The sequence below is a fragment of the Ctenopharyngodon idella genome, chromosome 21 (genome assembly GCF_019924925.1).
Source record: "Ctenopharyngodon idella isolate HZGC_01 chromosome 21, HZGC01, whole genome shotgun sequence".
In the NCBI taxonomy this organism is placed as follows: Eukaryota; Metazoa; Chordata; class Actinopteri; order Cypriniformes; family Xenocyprididae; genus Ctenopharyngodon; species Ctenopharyngodon idella.
Genome location: NC_067240.1, coordinates 18,514,112 through 18,531,086, shown reverse-complemented (window position 1 = coordinate 18,531,086; position 16,975 = coordinate 18,514,112). Strand labels below are relative to the sequence as shown.

General features: G+C 35.9%; 1 long non-coding RNA gene across 1 annotated transcript; it reads left to right on the top strand.

Moving 5' to 3' along the window:
* The first annotated feature begins 9,759 nt into the window (after window positions 1-9,759).
* Window positions 9,760-11,918, top strand: LOC127503992 (uncharacterized). The gene is made up of 3 exons (XR_007927271.1): window positions 9,760-9,918; window positions 10,304-10,477; window positions 10,702-11,918. It is a non-coding gene; the product is annotated as an uncharacterized LOC127503992 (long non-coding RNA).
* Window positions 11,919-16,975: the final 5,057 nt, after the last annotated feature.

Sequence of the window (16,975 nt, the reverse complement as noted above, 5' to 3'; positions counted from 1 at the left end):
CAGCAGCAGGAAACCGCAGTATGTGCTCACTGTGCTGGCTTGGTAAGACACAAACTCGACTTGTGAGTCAGCAACAGACACAAAAAAAAATCTATATTTTAAATAAAACAATTAAAATAATACAATTTAATAAAATAGCTTTATTTAATAAATATATACAAATTATATTTATTTGTTCATTTATGTATATTTATTTGTTCAATTATTTATTTGTGTACTTATTCATAAACATTCATTCAATACATTTATTAAATAAATTTAGTTATTTCTGCATTTATTTGAATATACAAAGTGAATGTGTCCACCTTCTACGGAGCCCCTAAAGGGACGTGATGGTGGGAAAAAAATTGGGATGGGAGGAAAAAAAAAATTCAAATCTTTTGCGTTCCCTCGCAAAGATATTATCTTGCTGTGAGCTCGGACGAACACTTCCTCTTTAATGTCCCGCTGGCCGGCAGTAGTGTTTCAGTCAGCTCCATATGTTAACAATGCACACAAATAATGCGCGGCTCATAGAGTTTGAACTTGTTGGACTCAAATATATAGAAATGCAGGCAGTGCTTAAGTCAAGGAGTTCAGTAAAGTTGCCGATATATTCCCAGATTCAAACTTCCCGGATCAATAACTCGTGAGCTAAATGTTGTTAAAACACAAATGCAGCTATTTCCAATCATAGTAACCTAGATAACGAGCTACAACAACCAAATTGTCCTCAAATGTGCTTTATAATACAGTATATAAATTGGTCTCTATGAGCAGGCGGCGGAGAGACACGTCTGAAGGGACCGTCTGAAAAGTGCAAAACCCAAAACCCTTTTGCTCGTTTTATATTATGAAAAATACAAATACTCAGTAACTTCACTGTAACACACTGTACTAGCACCCAATTCAGTTAACACATCACTGCTCTCCTGCTGGTTATAGGTACTACAACACTTAGTTTGGCAAGTAGCACATAAAGCCTTACACAAATTATGTTGGTACGCAGCTTACATACTTACAACAGCTTTTGCATGATAATTGCTTACTGAATATGATGGCATTACAATTTATTTAATGTTTCTTACTAATAACAGTGAAGTTATTGATTTTCTTTCATAATAAATAATCATAAAAGTTATGCTCTTTTTTTTTTTTTAAATCAAACTAAGTGTTCCAGTACAACCAGCAAGAGAGCAGTGACGTATGAACTAAATTTGGTGACAGTACAGTGTGTTACAGTTAAGTTATTGAGTATTTTTCTTAATATAAAACGAGCAAAAGGGTTTTGGGTTTTGCACTTTTCAGATGGTCCCTTCAGACGTGTCTCTCCGCCGCCTGCTCATAGAAACCAATTTATTATAAAGCACATTTGAGGAAAATTGGGTTATTGTAGCTCGTTGTCTAGGTTACTTACTATGATTGGAAATAACTGCATTTGTGTATTAACAACATTTAGCTTACGAGTTATTGACCCGGGAAGTTCGAATCTGTGAATATATCGGCAACTTTACTGAACTGCTTGACTTAAGCACTGACTGCATTTCTTTATATTTGAGTCCAACAAGTTCAAACTCTATGAGCCGCGCATTATTTGTGTGCATTATTAACATATGCTGACTGAAACCCTACTGCCGGCCAGCGGGACATTAAAGAGGAAGTGTTTGTCCGAGCTCACAGCAAGGGAACGGTTTTGCGAGGGAACGCAAAAGATTTGAAAAAATTTTTTCCTCCCATCCCAATTTTTTCCCACCACTACGTCCCTTTAGGGGCTCCGTAATCTTCCATAATTACCAAAAAAAAAAAAAAGGTTTTACAGATTCCAGTCTTTATAATTCAAGTAGATATGACCTGTGCTTGCATCACAACAATCAGCTATTTCTTAAGTTCATATAAGTGTTAACATATCCTAAAATATCAATGGGATAAATCAACAAAAAATGGACATCATGAATTTTGGGATGTACATGTGTATGATGTCTTATTTCTGTTGTAAGTATGTCTTATTGTCTTTGTTGCATTAGCTGTGCTAATTTTGTTGTGTTGGGCCTCTTTCAAATTGTTGAAAGAATGGGCACAGTTTTTTGTTGTTGTCACCTGAACTGTAATGTTGCTCTATGGAAATTCATTAATTTCCATACAGCTCATGGCAATGATAATTGGCTGATGGCACCACAAGGACACACCTGTGAACAAAGATTTTAAAGTTGACATGAAATGGAAGTTGCATCTTTTCTTCTCTATTGTGCCATATATCTGAGTGAAACGGCTTCTTGCACAAGAAAAAAATGTAGGGAGGGACTTGATCTAATTGATACTTCGCTGGGAGTTTGATTGACAAGTGATCTAACCAATCATAACGCCGAATCCACCATTTTGTCCGACAAAGCAGTCAGGAGTTAGAAGATTAACCTCGGTGGACTTGAACTTAAAAAATGGTGTGACCTAACTAGCAGGAAGAGATGATCGGTTCACGAGCCACTTGAGCTGAGGCGCTACAGCAATCTGTCATGACCCATTAAAGAGCCAAAATTGTTAGAATTTCTTAAAAAAATTACACAATTTGAAAGCTGGGACTTTAATATCATAAGTAACCTGCTCTGTCTTGTCTGTCGACGTGTTGTCAGTGTCCTCTTTGCTCCGTGATGTATTTTTCACTCTGTGTGGCCTGACAGCGCCATGGCTTGTCGGACAAATCGACAGTAACTAAGGGGGGCGGGTCTTTGAGAAGGGTCAATTGATCTAATCTTGTGTTTTGCTATTGCTGTGATCTCATATGAGTGACATGTACTGCCCTCACACCAGTAAACATGTCATCAGAGAAGAGATGTTATTGCAAGAGGGAAGAGATGGTCCTCACTGCAGAACAAGAGATCCAGGGGGCAAGGTTGGGTCCAGATCCAACTCCCCCCACTTTACATAACCCTAAACCTACCTGTCTCTACCCCCTGGATCTGGATCCTGGATTTCGTGTTCTGCAGTGAGGAGCTATGAGGGCACATTAATTAAAAATAATAATAATAATAATAATGATAATAATTTGCATGGATAAATCATTTATAATAAATACTAAAATATTCCATTTAAAAAAAAATAAGTGAATGCGAATGCTAACAGACAGCTTTCTCTTGGATTTATAGACCTCCTATCACTTTAAAGAGACTTTCAAAAACTGGGCACTGGTAAAACATCTACCCTACCTCATAACATGTAGTTACAATAACTACCAGCAGAGGTTAACTGGCTGATGCTAACCAGCAAAACCCTGATCCTCTGGAAATGTTGCTATATCTGGCCACAAGGTGTTGCTACAGTAAGTTAATTTATACACTATGGCAAAAGTATTGGGACACCTGACCATTACACCAACAGGGACTTTAAGGGTACATAACACACAGTTTTGGACAATCTCATGTTAATCTTGAGTACCTATTGATTAGTATAGCATCCTTTATATTCTTTCCAAAAATAGCCGAACTCCTGGAGGCGTGCCGTAGTTGAAGCTAAAGAGTGATGAGCACGCGCAGATTTGGCGTAGCGAAGCTATCAATGGTCAGCTAAACAAATGTAAACACACACAATACACCATCGCATTATCCCTGGATAACTTTTGATTCATTATACGTTTGTGTTGTTTACATTATATGCACTTGCAGACAAACAAAACAGACATTTGATGCAGTTTTACTTACCGCCTGCAGTTCCGACTCATGACCGGGATGATTATCACTGTGACCGCTCCATCTTTCAGTTTCAAATGATCTGTAAATCCAGCGTTGAACTGGGCCTTGTTTATAAAACCATAAGCGCCGATCCTGAGGGCTCGAGCAGCCACAGAAAACACAAGATATTCTCCATTCATTTTAACCACTTTCAGATACGACTTTATCCTTATTTTGATAGTTAATTTAAGGCGGCTTCTAAGGTTATTTTAATGACAAATATCGAGAGCGCATCAATGAAATGCGTGAGCACAAATCTCTCAGCTCCACTTAATGCTGGGTTCTTTGGGAAGCAAGGTTATCTTTCCCTCACAACCAAAAACACACTTCTTTGGTGACATTGTTGATTTCGTGGTCTAAAAACAAAGTAATAAATTCTTTCTCAAGCAAGTCATGTGCAGGGCTGCCGATGACTTCCGTAACCCGAACTAAGCACGTTGATGGGCGTGCTCTTGCTCTCTCGCTCTGGTCGATGTGTGCGCGCGCGCTCTTCCGGGAGAAGTGCCCATACAAGGAATTTTTGCCCATTCATCCAGTAGAGCATTTGTGAGGTCACAGCATTAATGTTGGACAAAAAGGCCTGACTCACAATCTCCGTTGCAGTTCATCCCAAAGGTGTTCAATCAGGTTGAGGTCACTTGCTTTGTGCTCTGGGGCACAGTCACACTGGAATAGATAAGGGCCTTCCCCAAACTGTTCCCACAAAATTGGAAGCATAGCATTGTCCAAAATGTCTTGGTATGCTGAAGCGTTAAGTTTTTTTCTTCACTGGCTGTAATGGGCCTATAGCCCAACCCCTGAAAACAGCCCCATTATCCCTCCTCCACCAAACTTTACAGTTGGCAAAATGCAGTCAGGCAGGTAATGTTCTCTTGGCAGCCGTTAAACTCAGGCTCGCCCATCAGACTGCCAAACAGACAAGCGTGATTCATCACTCCACAGAACATGTTTCCACTGCTCTAGAGTCCAGTGGCGCCATGCTTTACATCACTCCATCTGACGCTTGGCATTGTACTTGGTGATGTGAGGCTTGATGTGACCCATTCCATGAAGCTCCCACCACACAGTTTTTGTGCTAATGCCAGTGGAAGTTTGGAACTCTTCAGCTATGGTATCAGCAGAACTTTGGTGACTTTTACACACCACGCACCTCAGCACTTGGTGACCCCGCTCTGTAACTTCTTCCACTTCATGGCTGAGTTGCTTCGGTTCCTAAACACCATTTTCCAATAATACCACTTACAGTTGACTGTGGAATATCTAGTAAGGATGAAATTTCACAAAATGTCTTATTGTAAAGAAGGCATCCTATCACAGTACCAAACTTGAATTCACTAAGCTCTTCTGAATGACAAATGTATTTCACAAATGTTTGTAAATGCAGACTGCATGGCTTGGTGCTTGATTTTATACACCTGTGGCGGTAGGTCTGATTGAAACATTTGAATTCAAACATCAAGAGGTGTGTTTCAATACTTTTGTCCATATAGTGTGTTTTGTTTTTTAACTGTACAGAATCAAAATACATTTCTGCAGACATCTTTTCAAGTAACCAGTGTACCCCACTGGACAACAACTGTAATGACAGCATCTGCTCTGTCAAATTGTACAGTGGTTGTCAGGCACGTGTACACATAGACATCAAAGGGAGCTCGAGAGAAAGACACTACAGGTGAATACAGTAAACTTTGTGTATAATAATGTCATCACAATCACCCTATGATATGCAAATTAGGTGTAAACTAATTAAAATGTGCTCATTTGCATACAGAGACCATGGTCAAGGATGGCACTTGATTTTGTCCATTTGGAATTGGTTGGATGGTTGGATAACTGGTTTGCTATTGCTGTGATGTCATGTGAGTGACAGGTTGTCCTGTCCTCGTGCCAGTACAACACGTCATCAGAGAAAGTTAAAGTGAAATTGACATGTGAAGGCCAATTTGTCCTCTGCATTTAACCCATACGATTTAGTGCAAACACATTAGGAGTAGTGAGTAGTGAACAAACACTCTGCAAACCGTGAACACACACACCCGGAGCAGTGGGCAGCCCGGGAAGTGATTGGGGGTTAGGTGCCTTGCTCAAGGGTACCTCAGTCATTTCCTACCGGTATTGTGAGTTGAACCCACAACCCTTCGGGTTACCAGTCTGACTCTCTAACCATTAGGCCACGACTGCCTAATAGAAGAGATGAGATGTCATTGGAAGAGGGAGGGAAAGATATTTTGATTAATGACTACGAGTCCACTTGATTAATAATTAAAAAAAAAAAAAAGATGTGCATGGATACATCATTTAAAATACATAATGCAGTATTCCATAAAAAAACAAAGTTTGATTTGGTGACTTTAAAGGGACACATTGCAGCTGTATTATTTTTATTATTTAAATATAAACGCTATAGGGTTTATGCCGAACGTACTGAAAACAGGCCTCCTCGCATCCGCTTGTCAGAGAAAGTGTTAACATCAGTATGAACTGACAATGATATCTATGACTTTTTTGGTAATCAGTTAACCTTCCTAGTTATTTTTATTGTCTGCATTTTATTCTGTTTTTAATATCCGAATGTTAGTGATAAAACATTTTTTTTAGATATCATCTACATAAGTGGTAGGCAATGGTAGTTCTTTTGAAGGCATCTTAAGTAAAACGGCTATATATTTAACAAAGCAGATACAGACGACTTGAACCGGAAGGGATGCAACCTGTTTTACAGAATACAGAAGTTTGTTGCACATAACCCATTGTATGTAGGCTAAGGTGTAAATGATTTGCAACTTCAACTACTTCACTACTATATTTAAGTGTTATTTTGGGGAGTCTGTACTTTACTTGAGTACTTGTGTTAAAACCAAATTTTACTCAATAAACATTGGAAGGAAAAAATAATACTTCTTACTCCATTACAATTTCGTATGGACATAAAAGCATATATATATATATATATATATATATATATATAATTCTGTCATTTATTACTCACCCTCATGTCATTCCACACCCATAAGACCTTCGTTCATCTTCGGAACACAAATTAAGATATTTTTGATGAAATCCGAGAGATATGTGACTCCTCCGTAGACAGCAGTGTAACCACCACTTTCAAGGTCCAGAAAGGTACTAAAGACATTGTTAAAACAGTCGACATGATTGCAGTGGTTCAGCCTTAGTTTTGTGACGGAAGTATGCAAAGCGGTGGCCTCGGACACGGATAAACGTGCAGTAATTGATGCTCTGGATGTAGCACACCGACTTGGCAGACTCAAAACATCCGATGACGGTAGAAAAGTGAAACCAAGGCTGGTGATCCTGAGATTTAGTTCTCGAACAGCGAGAGATTTCATCTGGAAAAACTCAAAAAATAATGAGTATCTAACCAGCAAGGGGCTGCGGTTTAAGGAGGACTTGTCTGCTTTCGACATAGAAGCACGGAATCGTCTCTGGCCGGCTGTAGAGAGAGCAAGAAAGGAAGGCAAAAATGCATACTTCAGCGGAGAGAGGGCTTTCGTTGACGGTAAAGAGATTTGTCCTGAAGAAGGTAACGGAACTACATAGACTTGGTCGTCTTGTTGCAGTTGGCGGTATTTTCAAAGTTAAAGTTGATCTCCTTTGTTAATAAATAAGTGGTTGCTTTTGAGTTCAAAATTCGATTGTTATAATAACTGGACGCACTTTAAGTTTTATTTGAATGTTTGCAACTGTTAAAATTCTTGGCAGTCATATGTGAGAATCCCATTATGTTAAAGTTAAAAGTTTCGGGTTTTTTCTTACTCCTGTGGTCTTTTTAGTAATCCTTTGGACTAATGTCTCTTTCTTTATTTTCTATCAATGCCAGAGGTATTCGTGATATCCTAAAAAGAAAAGCTTTGTTTTTGTTTTGCAAAAGGAAATGTGTAGATTTTTGTTTAATTCAGGAAACGCATGCATGTTCTTCAGATACAGTGTTTTGGAAAAACCAGTAAGGAAAAGAAATTTGGTTGTCATTTGGCAGATAAATTTACAAGATAAATTTACAGGACAAATACTAAATTACGAAAAAGATGATTTTGGTAGATGGATATTGCTTGTGTTAAATAAGGATAATGAACAATTTGCATTAGTCAATTGTTATGCCACCAATAACAAGTGAATAACGAAATACTTTTTTCACATATTGAGTCTAGAATTCAACATTTCATGTTCCTATATCCTTTAGCCAAAGTTATTTGGGGAGGAGATTTCAATACTGTGTTTAATGAAACCATTGATAGATGGCCTCCTAAAAATAGGCCTGGTTCTTCAAGTGAATTGGATAATATATGTTTACGATTGGGCCTTATCGATGTGTGGAGATATAAGAATCCAGCCAGGAAGGAATATACGTGGAGTAACAAGGACTCATCTCTTCATTCCCGTATTCACTATTGGTTAGTGTCTAATAATTTAACTAAAAATGTGGCTTCTATGCTGATAGAACCTTGCATAATGACGGATCATAAAGGAATATTCATAAGAGTTAATATGGGGCAAGATAAATCAGTCAAATAAAGCAGTTATTGGAAATTAAATAATAAATTGCTTGAAAATGAATATTTAAAGATGAAAATTAAACAAATTATTGAAAAATATACAACAACTGCGAGTTTAGAAAATTCCTATGGAAAGTATTGGGAATTAATGAAATTTGATATTAGAACGACATTTGATCAGCTGCTTTCGCTCCCTTTTTTTAAAAGAGTGTGTACCCTTTATAGCTTGCGCTAGTTTGGATACTTCAGCAACAACAACTTGAGTCTGAAGAATCTCATGCAGTGAATAAAATTCCCAAAAAAGGATTAATACCAACTGTTTGTGATCCAAATTCATATTCAGAGCATGTACCTACCACGTTATATATTGTGAATGTTTGTGTGTGTTTTTTACCATACTGTATGGCTAATGTGGCTAAACTTATTGTCTCTGTATTCACAGAGATCAGAGCTATGTCATTAGTTTTGTTTTTAAGTAATAAAAGTGTGCTTCAGAATTATAGACAGTGAGCGTTTTCAGGTTAAAAATAACAAGCTCTGGTCTCTGTGAATACAGTAAGAGACAATGGTAACTTTAGCCACATTAGCAGATTCAGAAAGACGATTTGCGAAAACATATTATAAGGTGCGGTACTTGCATGTTCTGGATATGAAAAGTTGGATCACAAATAGGGCTGAACGATTAATTGCATTTGTGATAATATCACAATATGATAAAACAAGATTTCTGAAATGCAAAGGCTGCGATTACACTCTGGTCACGTCACGTGACATGCGAGAGAGTAAAGCAGTCTTCAGAGGAAGCATCAACTTGGCATGTTACGCATATAGGCCAGGCCTACAGGAACAGTTTATATTTAACCTAATATTGTGTTGGTCATACTAGGGGTGGGAGAAAAAAAACAATGCATTGCGATTCTCTCTCCAATGATTCCGTATCGATTCTGAGCTTAGTTTTTAACCACAGCTATTCATTATGACAGCCATCAACAGATTAGTTATAATGTATGAATGGCTGAAACATTATATCACTATCTGCTCTAGCAAGGGCATAAACATGGCGGACTGTGTGCGGCTCCTTCAGGGCGGGATCTATGCTAATAGGGCAGAGATCATCGCCAGTGAATGGGGCATTTCCCTACAATGATGTCACAGTAGGGAGAAAACTGGAACAGTGCGTTTTCAGACACTGCTTCTGACTTATGAGGATTATAAAAAAAATAGATTTTTATGATTGTAGGGTGGTTGGTTATACACACAGGGGACACAATGTTCAAACACCATGTAAAAGTGAATTTTACATAATAGGCCCTTTTAACAATTTCAACACTGGGTTGCATTGTTTTATAATAGTGAGACCTTGGATAGCACTAAGCTGAAGAACTTTGGGAAAGAAATAAATGTTATGTACTTTAAAAAATATGTACAGTATTTTGCAAACTGCTTTCTGAATGAATTTTTTTGCTTACATATTTTTTTTTAATTTAAGAAAGAGTCTTAAATTGTACATATTATGGTATTGCATTTGTCTTTTCAGATGGAAACGAGAAGACACAAACTCCGTAAAAAAATTTTGGAGGAAAAGGCCAAATTTAGTGCAGCTGTAGATGAGTACAACAGGGAAGCACCTGAAAAGCTGCAGTCAGCTGACACAGTTCTGGCATCTGAGAGCTACGCATGGCCATGGGTACTGGATGAGCATGGTATGTTATGTTACTCATTTAAATGTATGTACTGTATGTAGCAGCTTATCTGCTTACAGTGGATATTGTGTATACCTATTGTGCAGCAGGACATCTTGCATGCTTTCAGCAGCATGTTCCCCCAAGACCAAATACAATAACATCATAACTTATATTCATCATATCTATCAATATACTACAAACTTATTTTCATAGCTGTCAATACTGAAATGTATAATAATACATTCATAAAAATTGTAGCTTTGATAATTGTTTCTGTTTATACATGCAAACGTCAGAAAAAATGTTTAATTTATATTTATTTTTTAATTATATATTTAAACGCCTTTGTACAAAGTATATTGATACACTATTCATGTCATTATTTTTGGAAATATCTTCACAGATAATCTTGTCACCAAAAAAAGGGCCTTTGACCAACTGATGCTGCTGAAGCGCCTTAACGAAGAGGAGTGCATTGTCCTGAATGAAATCAGGAATCACTGGAAAAGCCTCAAAAGGGATCTATCTCTTCTAAATGACCTTTCATGTCATGTTGCTGTTGATATAAAAAAGAACAGTAAGTACTACATACTTTTCTGTTCATTTTGTTAAAAACAATATTAACATCAATATGTCCATAATATCATGCTCTTTAACTGAATCTCTGTTAATAATCCATGATCGCTTTCTTCAACTGTTGAATAAGTTCATTGATGCTGTAAAGTTTGCAGAAAATTAAAGCAGAATAGAACCTCCTTAAAATGACTGATTTATAATTTTGTGTTTTTATGTTACTTACAGAACATGACTCTGGACTTTCCAAAAGTGGAATTCTGGGACTTCACGCTCTACTACTACCTAAAAAGTCACATATCCTCGGTTCAGCAGCTGTATGGTAGTGTCCTAGACAATTGTGAGGTGTGTAAGAAACTGCAAGATGATGATTACCTTGACATGGATGAGGATTATATCCAGTATGGTTCAGAGGATGAGGAGGAGGATGAAGATGAAGTTTCATTTGAAATTTAAAAACTTTGTAAATCATTACTGTGGAAAAACTGAGCAACATACACTAAATACTCATTTAATTTCCATTAAATCTTAACTGTCTATATTACTTGATAAAACACTGACAAGGTGTTGTGTAAATGTGTAATCCTACTGTTAAATTCTTGTTTTTATATTAAATTTCATAATTTACATGGTAAAAATTACACTGTAAAACATTACTTGCACTCACTATTATTTATTGTAAAATAGCTTCTTGATGTAACAAACCTGTAATATTCATGACTATCTGTACATTGTTTTACCAAAATGTACCAAAATCATGACAAATTCAGACAGAGAACCTGCCAACCAATTTTTATTGTTTTCAGTATGAGTGTGCTGCAGATTTTATGTAATGGGGTAGATGTTTGCAGTGACCTGTCCAATAAATGTGCTAAACTGCTTTGCTCTAGAGCTGATATGTAACTAAAATGCCTACCTAGGTCCTTTTTCATCCTTGCCCTAATAGACTGATTGACAACTGGTTAATCTGATTTATAGCCCATTTCAGCTGAGTACTATTGGATTTGTGTGTAATGATTCAAACTCAGGATCTTATTTCAGGCTTAAGACTGTTTTAAGAAGCTTACATGTGCCACATCTTTTTAAAAGCCTAAAAACAGCTCAAACATGCATTTTAGTCCAGGACTATCTTAAGCCTTGTCTGTGAAACCGGGGGTAAATGTTTATGTATTTAATATGTGTAATTAATTAATATATTTAAAAAATATTACTTAACCCCATGGTGTATGCAATGGATGGAAACCATTTGGCCCTTGCTTGGAAGAGCCTAACTTAAAGCCTATTTCTACATCAGGTTAACCACACAAAGGAATCTATCGTTTAAAAATGCTAGTTTACGTTTAATGGGAAATTATAAATGTATAAAACATAACCAAATATTTGTTTATAGGAGTCTTATGCATTCATCTCATTAATAAATTCGCCATATAAAACCGGAAGATTCTGTCGTAATTGACCATATATGTAGACGTGTGCATGGCGCCTCTTTTGAACTGCGTTGTCATTGGCTCCACAGCACCGGCAGGAACCGCTCTGGTTGGTCGATCTTTAAACCCCTATTAAAAAGAGCTTCGTGTTGCAAAGTACGTTTTGCTGTTAATATTATGCCAGTTATACATTCAGTTAACAATACCACATTGCTATGTTGAGAGAAATTATCCCATTATCGACATCACAACCCTAACCCTAAGCACACACTTCAAAGAACTACAAGTATCAGCACCATGATTTCACGTTCCATCGACAGAATGGCGGAGGCTTATGGGTAATGTAGTTTAAAAACGTTTACTTATTAAATTAAATAAATTCCATCTTTAATGAATCAATGGATATTTAAATATGTTCATTGGGCAAACCTCTGTGACATATTTAAGAGATAGGCTGAAATTTTGTATTTTACTATGCACACTTTTAAAACGCATTTATACCACCTTTCTATATGTCAGGAAGCTGTATCTAACATTATTTATTAAACACAGCATAAAGAGTTGTCCTGCAAATTTTCTTTTAAATACACTAATCAGACTTTGATTTACAGTCATTCAAAGTATGCATTTTTTTGCTCTTCAAGGGGGCACTACTGGGCCCCTGGGGGTGGAAGGGCAATAAAACCTACACATCTGTATTCTCCTCATCATGTACAACAAACTATGTTGAGTCACAATTATATTCTAGAATTTTATCTTTTTCCTATTTTCCATATTTTCATTATGCTTGTATCAGTTTTTGATGGGTATTGTGAGACTCTGATCTGATGAAATGAAAATAAAAATATATATAAAAAGAATCAAAACTTAATCACTTTTACTTTGCAACATTAATATTTATGATATGTTTTACATGCATAATTCTAAATAAATACATGCAGTGGGTATTTCGCTGTGATTTGTCAGCCAGATACACCTGGCTGTGAATTAACACATGTCAAGGGCATTGTCTGGAGTCCTGCCTGGTTACTTCTGTGCAACAAGATAGTGAGGCACAAGAGATTCTTAATTCCCAAGTAATAGTGATCACAGGGGATGGGACACCATCTGACTCAGAGTGAGGGCCACCAGAGGATAACAGAGATCTGTGGTGACTGAAGCAGTTTTACCTAGCTTATGCATACAGTGGGAATTTCTACCACAAGCAGTTGTCAAAAATGTTAAAAACTTATATGGCTATATTACATACTGATTATCTCTTTATATATCTGTGTTTTTTTAAACAGTGGCACTGGGTGAACCTGAAACAACTAATCCAACTTATATGTATAACAGAAGTTGTCACATTTATTGTTGTAGTGCTTTATACAACAGATTGATTCAAAGCAATCATCTCAGTAATAAACAGAAAAAAAAAAATCAAATATGACATTCAAATTCTGTTGTAAAGCAGCTCTACCAATCAGAGTTGTCATTCAGCTCAAATTCAAATTCTATTTAAAGCTGCTCTACTGTAGTGGAATTATTCAAATATTCATTACATTTAAGAAAGCATTACACAGTCTGACACACCTTGTAATATTACACAAGGCCAATATGTCATTCATATAATAACAAGGTACATTTTGTTACTATGACATAGATCAAGGTGCAAAAATGCATGCAATATAAATAATCACAATATAAAAGACCTTCTGTAATTTGAAAAAAATTACCTTTTTATCTTCTTGCACTTCCTTAAATGCTTCCTCAGTACGGTGTATGTTCTATTTTCTAATGCAGTAAAGGATCCATGTTGATAATGCCCTAGTACATATCCTAGACAACATTAAACACTTCATTTTAGAACACAATACTTTATTGTAGGATATTATATGATAGATGCTTTGCTGTTTTGCAAGATTAACATAGGCATGCATCCACTGTTCAAGTACAATGTATTTGTTAAAACAAATTCATTGAAGCACAATTACTACTCATATTTTGTATTTATTTCATTATATGCACTGATATATCAAATGTGTATGAATTTAAACAGAAGCAAATAGTTCGCAAACTACTGTACAGCATCCTCGGACACCCATGTACTCCGCCACTTCTTGCCACTAAGAAAAAAAAAAAAGAAAGACAGTAGTTGTTATAAAAACTTGAAATCACCCTGTCAAAAGATGTACCCAGTCTTTTTGACCATTCAATTCACTCATAGGAAAGTTTAGTTTAACAATGGAAAAATGAGAATTTGACTCAATTTCTTTTTTCCCCTACATTGGTTCATTTATAGTTTCAATATTTCATTGACACAGAAACGCCTTTTTCATCTTATCAGTTCTATACAACAATAATTCTGTCAGCCAAATATGATTTTGTCCAACACTGCCCATGAGTTTATATTATTAAAAATATTTCCATGAACTATCACTCACTGTTAACTATGCATGACATTTGAAGCAGGTATTGATCACAATCCATAAGCTATAGTATGCTGATACAGAGTTTGATGTAGGCTATTTTTTTAATATTTAATAATTGTTTTTATATTTAATAACATGCTATGATTTTGAATGAGGCCCTACATGTCCTTCACTACAATAGTTCAATAGTTTAGTCATAAGTATTATGTTATGAAATATAATAATAAAAATAAACTAAACGTTGTGTCAGAATGATGGCTTGCAATAATTATATGACCAGCAACATTTCTCATGTGCCTGTTTCTTCAAATGGCATTAATAAATAACAATTAACAAATTAATTAATTACATAATTAACAAAAATGAATGTTTTATGATCAAATGAAAGAGGTATCAGTGCCTCTACATGTGCAAATGAAACAATAAATACCAATTTACACATAATAATGCAAATATATAATATATATATATATATATATATATATATATATACACACATATACACACACACACATATATATATATATACACATACATACATACATAAATAATGGGCAATATATAATAATTATAAATAATAATGCAATATTTCTTTATTAAGGTGTTATACCAAAATTTGTGTTAAATACAGCTTCCAAACTTATTATACAACTATTGAATAGTTTCCTGTTGAATGTCATCTATCAGAACATCTGCCAGTTGGGCGGTTAAGGTTACAGATGCTTATGCTAAATGGGCTCCGATGATTTGCTCTTTTTGGATGTCTGACATATCGCCCATCTTACACACGGCTTGTACCAAATACTACTGAAAACCACTTACACTGCATTGATATTCAAACTAGAGAAGATAAACAGAAAAAAAATAAAAAAATACAAATTGTAATGTTTGTTTTTTCACCAGAGCCCCTATGATAATGGGTGTTCAGATTATTTTGTTCAAACCCCTGTAAAATTTAGGTCAAAATGACCCTAAGGTTAATGGAGGAGTACAATTTCTTAGAACAGTGGTTCTCCTGGAGGCCCGCCAACACTGCACATTTTGCATGTCTCCTCAATCAAACGCACCTGATTAAGGTTATCAGCTCATTAGTAGTGACTCAAAGATCTAAAATATCAGACAAATGACACATGCAAAATGTGCAGTGTTGGTGGGCCTCCAGGAATGTGGTTGGGAACCACTGTCTTAGAAGAACAATAAGGTCAAATAAGCTACCAAATAAAATGTCTGTACTTACCAAGATGTGCAAGGCTGCCAACGAAAAAGATATTTTTTTCTTCCCTTTAAAGAACGGACAGACAAAAAAAATATATATCAAGATCTGTTACATCATTATACTTCAAGCTAAACAGCACAAGGAATAAAATAACTGATTTATGCTAGTTATTTTCATGTACTTGTCTACCTAACAATAATATAATTGGACAATTTACTGATCAGTGAAACTGTTTAGGGATGTTGCCAGTTACCAGTGCTGTTAACTTACTGTTTCAGTAGCAAAAGTTACATGTAACATTACAATTCATTTGAAGGTTTTAAAGAGGAATAAACAGTAGTAATGAAGTGGCTTTTTTCCTTCTTTATTCTGACCAACCTCCCTATCTCTCTCTCTCACAACCTCTCCATGGTACACATCCTGGCTGTTATGTGAACATTCTGTAATGCAACAACATGCATCCATAATTACAACTGAATTAGTCTTTTTTTTTTTTTCAGTGTTATGTGTTAATTTTTAAACCAATCCAATCCAATTAAAAAAAAAAAAAAAAAAAAGCTTGAAATAGCTTTCAAATTAACTGAATGTAGTTCAACAATAAGCATTACAAAGAAGGAAACATTACCATTATGTATTTGTCTCCCCTTTCTCTTTATTGGCTTGTAGAACACATTGGAAATATTGACTGTAAAGGCGGAGTCGTTGGGCACAGAGGTATGGTCATTAAATGCAGGGGTGGGGTCATTTGACAAAGAAGCAGTTCCACTGGTCTTAAAGGCAGAGTAGCTGGACACAGATGCAGGGTGATTGGCCGCAGTGGTGGAGTTGATGGATGCGGAAGCGGGGTCATTGGACACAGACGGAGGGTCACTGGCTGAAAAGGTGGAGCTTTTTAAACAAAGAGGTGGGGTCACTGGACACAGAGGTGTTGGATACAGAGGCGGGGTCACTGGACGCAGAGGTGTTGGATACAGAGGTGGGGTCACTGGACGCAGAGGTGTTGGACACAAGTAGGGTTGTTCCCTGTAGAGGGTTAAGAAAAAAGAACAGTATTTAACTTAAAATATACACAATTACACATTCATTATATACCATTATATATATATATATATATATATATATATATATATATATATAAACACATTCTGTATAATTTATAAAATACTGCTACTTACCTATACAGCCTATTTGCCTATAATGCTCTAGCTCAGGGTGCACAATCATGTTCCTGGAGATCTTCAGTACTGGTCAAAAATGGAGACTTTAGGAGGATTTTAATGTTTTTGAAAAAAAGGCTCTTCTCTGTTCATCAAGCCTGCATTATTTTACCAAAAAAAAACAAAAAAACTGTAATATTGTGAAATAGTATTACAATTAATACAAAAAATAATGATTTTCCATTTTAATATACTATACGATACAATTTATATCTTTGATGCAAAACTGAA